The sequence below is a fragment of the Bombus affinis genome, chromosome 1 (assembly GCF_024516045.1).
Source record: "Bombus affinis isolate iyBomAffi1 chromosome 1, iyBomAffi1.2, whole genome shotgun sequence".
NCBI classification, from domain to species: domain Eukaryota; kingdom Metazoa; phylum Arthropoda; class Insecta; order Hymenoptera; family Apidae; genus Bombus; species Bombus affinis.
Window position 1 is genome coordinate 15,157,038 of NC_066344.1, and position 9,500 is coordinate 15,166,537.

At 42.6% G+C, this 9,500-nt stretch overlaps 1 protein-coding gene across 1 annotated transcript in view; it reads right to left on the reverse strand.

The window, feature by feature from the left end:
• LOC126922528 (uncharacterized) overlaps positions 1-9,445 on the reverse strand; it is a 41,631-nt gene extending 32,186 nt beyond the window's left edge. Inside the window, exon 1 of the mRNA XM_050735197.1 lies at positions 8,746-9,445. The gene's annotated coding sequence lies outside the window, so the exon portion shown is untranslated. The remainder of the gene's footprint in view (positions 1-8,745) is intronic.
• Between the last annotated feature and the right edge of the window lie 55 nt (positions 9,446-9,500).

Genomic DNA, 9,500 nt, shown 5'->3' on the forward strand with positions numbered 1-9,500 from the left:
ATGTGCCAAGCGGTGAAGTAATCCAATAAACTCATTGTCAGCTGCCGCGAACCTTGCGTCGAGCTGCTCGCGAAAACCCTTTTCTTATTCGATTAGAACTCTGCTTCCCCTTGGCGGACGTTCGCGCGGCAATTGTCCTGCGCGTTCGTAATTTCCTTCTTTTCTTTCATCCACGAACATTTCGATCGAACAACGGCACATTCAAGCTTCGACTTTTAACGATTATCTTAACGCTAGAACTACCGGCATTTGAGACGTAGCTATCTCTATCAAAGCCAGTCAAAATGACCGGTCTTTAAAAAATACGTAATAGTAGAATATTTGTATATTTATTGATCCATTATTATCTTAGAAAAGGAACTGCGTGTTCTGAGATCGTAAAAACTATATAATAACAACTTTAATAATAAAAATAAGTACAATAATGAAGAACATTCAGCACCAAAATCTTTGGTAACAAGAATATTAAAATAAATTTCCATTGGTAAATATAAGAAGAGTGATACAATAATAAGCGTAATAGAATAAATGAAATAAAAATATACCTTAAATTATTAGGTACAAAATTTATCATCCGTCACATTTCTTACAAACGTAAACTCTCTTTTGCCTGCATTTTCCGCACATATATTTTTCAAAAAGATCGCAAATGGCGATGGTATTATTATTATTACAGTACACTGCTTGACATCATTTGCATGAATAAGGTGAGTTCTTTGATGTACTTTGGATCTCAGATGCTCTATGTTCTACCGTGATTTTTCATTGTCAGCGGCAAGTTCATTTGCTAATTGAAACGTAAAATCTTTTCTAGATATCTGCTCACCTGTGGTTTCCTTATATAAAATCCAGCTAAATCTAAAATATCAAAAAATACTTGAAATGGTCATCTTCCTGATTCTGACTTCACGCTATATTTTTTTGCCATTTGGTCTGCTATATCCACCCCAAATTTTCTTTTATTATAAAATTCGACCGTTTCAGGTAGGCCCTTTTTCCTGAATAGGGAAATCCAATGAATGAAACAAAATTTAAATTTATTATATTATTCCTTTAGCTATTCCTGCGAAAGTCATTGCATCATTGCGGAGAAAAAATTTTCTTTTATTATAAAATTCTACCGTTTCAGGTAGGCCCTTTTTCCTGAATAGGGAAATCCAATGAATAAAACAAAATTTAAATTTATTATATTATTCCTTTAGCAAAAGTCATTGCATCATTGCGGAGGAAAAATTTTCTTTTATTATAAAATTCTACCGTTTCAGGTAGGCCCTTTTTCCTGAATAGGGAAATCCAACGAATAAAACAAAATTTAAATTTATTATATTATTTCTTTAGCTATTCCTGCGAAAGTCATTGCATCATTGCGGAGGAAAAATTTTCTTTTATTATAAAATTTGACCGTTTCAGGTAGGCCCTTTTTCCTGAATAGGGAAATCCAATGAATAAAACAAAATTAAAGTTTATTATATTATTCCATTAGCAAAAGTCATTGCATCATTGCGGAGGAAAAATTTTCTTTTATTATAAAATTCTACCGTTTCAGGTAGGCCCTTTTTCCTGAATAAGGAAATCCAATGAATAAAACAAAATTTAAATTTATTATATTATTCCTTTAGCTATTCCTGCGAAAGTCATTGCATCATTGCGGAGAAAAAATTTTCTTTTATTATAAAATTCTACCGTTTCAGGTAGGCCCTTTTTCCTGATTAGGGAAATCCAATGAATAAAACAAGATTTAATTTTATTATATTATTCCATTAGCAAAAGTCATTGCATCATTGCGGAGGAAAAATTTTCTTTTATTATAAAATTCTACCGTTTCAGGTAGGCCCTTTTTACTGAATAAGGAAATGCAATGAATAAAACAAGATTAAAGTTTATTATATTATTCCTTTATCAAAAGTCATTGCATCATTGCGAAGAAAAAATATAACATAAAGTAGGAATTTTAAAGTAATATTGTCAAACCGGTCATTTTAATTGACGTGGTAATTCTACTGTTAAATAACTTCAACTGAAACGTTTAAAAAAAAAACGTTTGGAAGTTGAACTGCACGGCTCGTGCACAGCTCGGTGTTTACAATGCCCCGAAACGACTGCAGTCACTGAAACGATTAATTAATCGTAGAACGTGGATGGAATAGAGACATCAGGCTACGATGATGTTTCGAACGTGGCGCGTAGCACTCGATCATTCAAGCCAAGGCGTATTCAACGTATCGCGTCCTGTGTTCCACAACTGTCGTACGTGAATTGTGTTTAGAAACGTGGCTTGTAAGAACGTACGTGTGTGTGTGTATGTACACGTGGTTGGATACGTTTCGTATGGAAGATACGTGAACTGAGTCATCGCGTAGTCGGGATAGCAACGCGTAACGGAATAATCGTAAAAAAGGACGCACGAGAACGCCGACCCATTCACACGAGTCGCAGATCGAAAGGAAAGTTTGGAAAACGTTTGCAAAAACTTACGAGCCAGCGTAATTACGTTACGGTGCATCGACGATGCGCTCGTATAAATTGCAGGTTGCGTTCGAAGGGAGGAAACGAACGTTGGAAGATCGCTGCGGCGAATTGTCGATGCTTGAAAAAACGGCCAACTACGAACGAACGTATAGCGAATGTGATAAATAAAAAATCGAGTACGATTCTATGTAGGATTCAAAGGAAGACGCGGCGGTGGTCTATTGGAGGCGAGAATCTCGCAGACAGAAACGTAGAAGAAAGGCTAAAAGAGACAGAGAAATTGTAAAACAACGAAGTAAATTAGTTAAGAGCGATGGCAAAGACAAAGAGGAATTTCGATGTTTCCAGGAAGCTACACGAGGCAAAGTTATTTCTATCCGACTGCAAACGTAGGTCAGCGCACCGAGACAATTTCCTGAACGGTTCATCCTACATACGAGCTATCCTCGTTAACGCGCTCTCGCTTTAACCGCATCTTTAACTTCTTTCGATGGAGCAACACGAAGCATAACCGTGGAAAATGAAATTTATTCAAAGTTTTAAGAACGTCCGGTTGGAATGGCGAAGTCGTCCGGAGCCGACTACCACAGCAATTCCTTCGCCGTGTTCGAAGCAAAAAGAAACGAAAAAGGGGGTGACGAGAGCGAAGCATCGACGATTGTCGGCTTCCTCTCACGCGCTGGTAAAAACGCGCGAGAAAGACGAGAGGCAAGGTTTTTATTTTTCCACTTCTCGAACGATCGTGTCAACAGCAATGTTCGCTCTTCTTTCGATAGCGTCGCTCCCATGCGGCACGACGCATCGAATAACCGAGTTCCAGCGAAAATATGCTTCGCGTGGTTCAGCGATTTAATTCAACTCTCGCGGTGCTTAATTTACGGTTGCGGAAGTGTACGGTACCGCGTGCTTCCCATGGCTACAGTTCTATCTATATACCGTGGATACAGCTCCGTTGCGAGAAAAGGGCCGCGAAATCTCTTTGGAATTGTTTCACGCGACGCGACCGTGTCTTTCCTTTTGAATTCCTAGCCGCAAATACATTTTCGCGTTGGGATAAAAATGAGAAATCAGACGATCGTAGAAAAGTCGCCCTTCGATCCCACCAGCGATACGAAACGAAATGACGCAACGCTGGACGACGAGGAAAGGTTTGTAATTTAGGGTAGGTCGCGATTCGTCCGTTAAACGATGCCAGTTGCATGGCACGTGGCGCGTCGTTTAAACGTTGACCAGGAACCGTGCAACGGAGTTCGCATCTAACGTGCACGCGGCGGATCTCTGGCGTCAAGGGCAAACATTTTGATCGATACAAACGGTACGAGGAAAACGGTGAACGTGGAGGTACGACGCAAAATGGGTACACAACGTGCACCCACGTACCTACACGAATGTAACATACATCGCCGTGGAGTTAAGTCATTCGCCAGAATTAGAACGTACTGGCAAATGATGGACGTCGGTGTTTCAAATTCGATATACATATATGTATAATGTTAGATATACATCGTAGGCTATTTAGCGCTGGTCGACCGTACGACCGGTTGGTCGCGCTGCTTTCAAAACCCACCGCCTGGCCGTACTGATATTTTATTTTCCCTCTGCCTTTCCCTTATTTTCTTTCGAGTTATTAACGAGATACCTTGCACCGCACTCGACTCTCATTTTAACGATGCTACCGTGCGCCTCGAGTGGCATTCTCCCTCCTTCCTTTGTTCTCTTTTATTATCGAGCCATCGAAATCGTTTCGTACGATTACTCGTCTGCGCTCGCTTCCGTCTACGTAGCTTATGTAACGCGCGTCATCCGCGTGCACGTCGCACTACTCGCTTTTCAATCTAATTTTGACCGCAGCCTACGTTCTTCGTTCCGCGAGCTTATTCCACGCGCGAGAATTACGACCAACTGTTCGTCCTTTTCCTTCGAATCTTCTTTCCAATAATCTTCCATGGAACCACGAAGCGGCTAACTTTCTAACAATTCCAAAAGCTGTCCTTTTACGCCTGGTAATATCGAGACTCGGACGAGAAAATAAATTCGAGAGACGAAGCGAGCTTATCGAGAGATCCGAAAGGCTGGTTCACCGCGTGGTGAACCGAGTGGCTGGAGAAAGTTGCTTAAACTAAAATAGCCAATGATTCCATAGCGAGCCGAGGATTACCAGTTAATGAAAGTTAATGAAGAGTAGCGAGCGAGCGAAATAAATCGGCCGATCGCATTGCACGTAGATACCAAGCGGTTGCGTACTCGAGAGCGGCAAAACGGCAGCGGTAACTGCATCAGCGACAAGGATAACGACATATCCAGGTTTAATCTCCGAGACGAGACGAGAGACAGGATGGGCAGGATGCATCGAATTTCAAGCACTTAACACAAAGATCGCCACACTTTCCCTCGGCACGACCCTTCCTTCCACTTCTCTCTCTTCGTCGACTATCCCTGTCCGGCTTTCGGTATTGTCGTAACATCGCTGACCCGTGAACGCACCGATCCAATAGGTACGAGTTATCCGAGACTATCGAATTTCATTGTCACTGCACCCTCGAAAAGCGGTATCCGATCGGCCTACGGACAGGTGCGGCACGATTTACAGCCAATCTAGCCCGATTCGTCCGGTTAACGAACCGGAAGGATATATCGTCGCGAATGCCTTCGGAGAAACAGTTTCCAATTAGCCACCGAGATAATTTAATTATCCAAGTGTATATATATATATATATATATATATATATCGTACGCTTAAGCGTATAATACGATAGGAACGGAAAGGAGATGGACCATAAAGTGGTGCAACCTGGGATGAGACCAGAAATCGTCTCGCTTCGTCTGGCCAGCCATTTACGGTAGTCGTTATCTGTGCGAGTGGAGCAAAAATAAAATAGCCAGAGGCAGGGAATCGCAGAATTCGCGTAGCTGCGTTACAGTCGATGGTATGTTCGATGTATATTCCGCGGAGATTAACATCCCTCGTGATAGTGATCGTCTGTTGATAGAAGAGGAAATGCTCGTAGGGCGGTAGGTCGGCCGTTTTGCGCGACAAAGAGGTAGAGGAGGATGCAAAGGCAAAGGCAAAAGCAAAGGCAAAGGAAGAAATCGATACGACGCCTGCGCGTCGTGGGACCTAACCCCGCTCGAATCGGCGTCGTTCGTCCTACTCGAAGCTACTACGCTTTTCCCATCCTCCCTTACCGCCGAACTTCCCTTCCAACCGCTTTCGTTATCGAAACGGAGGACACCCTCTTGGCCAGTAACTCACCACGTTTTATTGCCATCGAGCGACGGCTGCCGCTTCATGGGGAGGAATCATCGATGCCAGGATATCGCACTGTGTAGATACGTTGTGCGTATATGGGGTGGGGGAGAGGTGAGCTTCTGCTCGGCGGACCGCTGCGATCTTTTGCGTTTGCCTAATGTTGTCTAGACGTCCTCGTGACACAGCAAACTTTAACCCACTCGCTGTGTACAGCGACTGACCCGGATATTTTGGCTCGAGATTAAATCACTGTTAGACGTCCGTTCAAGATGTTTAAGAGATGTTAGCTTAGATCTATAGATGTACGTTCGTTTATGTACACCGAACTGCACTAACGCCGACCATCTGCCAGGCTATCTCGAAGGTTTACACGTGTAACCGTGCGACCATCGTTTTCGCAATAATCGCCACGTCTGTTTGTTTCTTCGCAGCTAAAGAAGCGCGAAAGATACGCAGCGTCGATGGGAACGTCGATTGCCCTTACAAAAGGGTCAATTCGATTTTACGCTGTACAATCGCGTAATCGCGGTGGTCCACGCAGCTACGCACTTGCAATTATTGGGTTGGCAATACTATATACTGGCATTACTATCTAATAACAAAATCCGCAATCGCTTAGTTGCCAACCAAATATAACGAAGTTCGGTAACGAACAGGTACAAATACAAAGGAAAGTATGGCACGCGATCGTCTAATGGCCTACAGCTTCACCGCAACCAACAACGATGTCAAAGCGGTGTGGCTTAAATTCTAACGTAAATCGTGAGCGCTTTAAACGCACGAAGCAACTTAAAAACGATAGATGATTATTTAACCAATGATTATTATTTAAGCGCAGCATCGTCTCCGCGATAGTTTCATACGAACCGAAAGATCGTATCTGGCGAATGAGTAAATACGTCACTCGAGGATCATACTTTTATAGATAACGTAATTATACGTCGTGCGGTGGCGATCGACGGTTCCGATAGAGCATACCGAATAGCATCATCGATCCCAGACTTATTTACCGCTCATCTTGGAACACGTTGGACCGGCTTCCACTCAAGGAGGATGTTCGACGAGTGGTCCTCGTTGTTTGTTCGCGTGTAGACTGACACAGTTACAACACACTATTGCTTCTATTCGACAACTTTACCCACACTATCAACCAGCGATTCTTTTCATCTTTTCGCTTGCAATTTCGCCTACATAGCCAGCAAGTAAATGCTTACTTGGGTGGACCCTGCCTTTCCTACCGAGACTCTACCCCGTGATATTTGCGAATATCAGTCGAAAAGTTTAATCAACGTCGAAGCTTGACGTACGAACGAAGTGAACACACTCGAGGCGATCGAGTAGTTTTATAACAATCGTGGCTGTAGGAAAAACGTGACATTGTATCGTATAAGCTTTCTCGGTATGATCTGGCAAACGCCATCAATTCTGGAAGTTGCAATTTTTACGATTCAACGTCGCCTGATTAGATTTTGCGAAATATTTGATTATACGTATAATTATACGTTTGAGGTTCGATAGAATAATTCTATATAATTACATACAGGTATATTTGCAAATCCGTTTTATAGGGTATTAAGCGCGATGAATTAGGTTATGTTCTGGTCGAACGAACCTGGAAGAATGTTACGCAATAATGTGATCAATTTTGTAAAGCTATTAGCAGTATCGAACAGATGTTGGCTTTAGGTGTCTACCGTAGAAGAACAAGGTGACACGAAAGGAAACGGGGATTCGCGACACAGAACGTGAAATCGCGTAACAGATTTAACGTATTACTTACTAGTGTATCTGGAACAACCTGTTCGAAAAAAACATGGCCGCGGATTAGAGACGTCCCTGACTTGTATGTAATTAGCCTGATCATACCGCTTCCATGTCTGTTCGTTTCAACGGAAACTTGATTTCAGCAAGAACAATCATTTTTATCACTCGATTTTCCAGCACCTCACACACGTCGGTAATATTTTTATTACGCGCGCTAAAACTTTCGCTTCGCATTTGGCTCCCGAAACAGTATAGTATTTCGATACGGTATTTCTACATTTTGTGTTAAAATATCGTTGACGAATATTTCATAGTCGATCGTTTCAAAAGCGACTGTTTCAAAGTAAATTTTTCAAAGTTACCAGCATACGAGTTTTATTTCCTTATTATATAAAATAACCGAGCCGCTAAAACTAGCTCGTGAAAGTTCGTCGTCGTCGAACGAGGCAAATTAAATTCGTTCAATTTCAAGACTCGTTACATTTTTGTATTAATATTCTTATGCAGTCGTAGAAGCACGTTATGCAATATCAAAGTGATATGACCAGTTCGAGCATTGGATCGTATTACACCGAGTATATGCAACGCGCACGGTTCTGTTATATTGTGTTTTTATACGTGGTTTGAGAAAACTCATCGCACCGTTTGCCATTCTCAATCGCTCTCAAGCTGCAGTATTTTACGGATGAAAAGTCAAGTTACCGACGTTCCGAGCCACGAACGAATACCATTGAGTATTGTCTTTTGAAAATTAACGTTTCGAAATAAAGAAGCCCCTTATAATGAGACGCGCGAAGACACCGAGTTTTTCCTTTTGACAGCGCTCTCATCCACGGTCACGTGCTTCGTATGTTTATTGCGACACCGTTTATACCTACATTGTGTCTTTTTTTATTCGCGTTAAAATACGAGCAAATTCGCACTCGGAAGTCGATCACGTTTAATTTGAGATACCATACTTATTCTATTTCAAAGGTAATGTTGCGCGTCATTTAAAATTAAAATTTCTCAGCGACAAAGGAAGAAAGAAGTACGAAGAAGAATTACGTTCCCACGTCGTTCTATGCATATCTGTTGAATATCTAGTTGAAGCTAGGAAATATCGATGTGATTCACGCTCGATTTAATTGACGATCGATGAGCGGTGGTGTCGCAGAGAAATTCGAATTCGCGGTATGTATTCGAAACGAGTAAGAAAACAATTATCCGGATGATTTAGGTGATAACGAAAGGATAACTATTTGAGAAGGAAGCAGACTCACCGAGGGTAGTCGGAGAGGTCGTCCTGGGCAAACAGCTGATCCGGCTGGCTCTGTGGGTGTCGCTTTCGTTCAAGTTTCTTAATCGTGATCGGCTAACCTCCAAAACTAGCTGCGCAATCGAGTGAACGGGGCGGGGATAACTGATCGCATGGAAGGCAGTTGGCGTTTCCTTTTCGCGTGTCTTGCCAGCGAAACTCAAAGTCCTGTTGCAGTTAAAGCGGCACGTAAAGATCACGAGGATCGCGGATACTAACGAAGGGTGGCCGTTGCGTCATATATCGTTGCCAGGCGAACGGGACGTAACCCAATTCGCGGCTGGCAGCTTCAGCTTCTGCTTCTGTCTCTCGTCTCATCTCTCTTGTTGCTGCTTCGATTTCAGGACATTCACTCACAGGGGCGAACTATGATACACGAGACACACCGCGAATCACTCTACATTCACCAAACAGTAAACACTCTGCGTTATACAGTTAGTGAATGATCGGACGATTAATTCAGTCCTTTTCACGAGGAGATCGGCAAAAGCCGATGCCTCCCCGACTACACTGTCAACCACCGCGCATCCAGTAAATTTCGTCTAGGTATTTACTTCAATGGAACAACCACTGAGCAAAGACGCGACAGGAAAGGCCAACGCGAGCGGCAGGGAAGACGAAACCAAGAGACGAAGCGAAACCCGCACTCGCACCAGTGGAAATGATACTGCGGCTTCCTGAGACTTCATTCCGTATATACTGTACATAAACACCAATGCG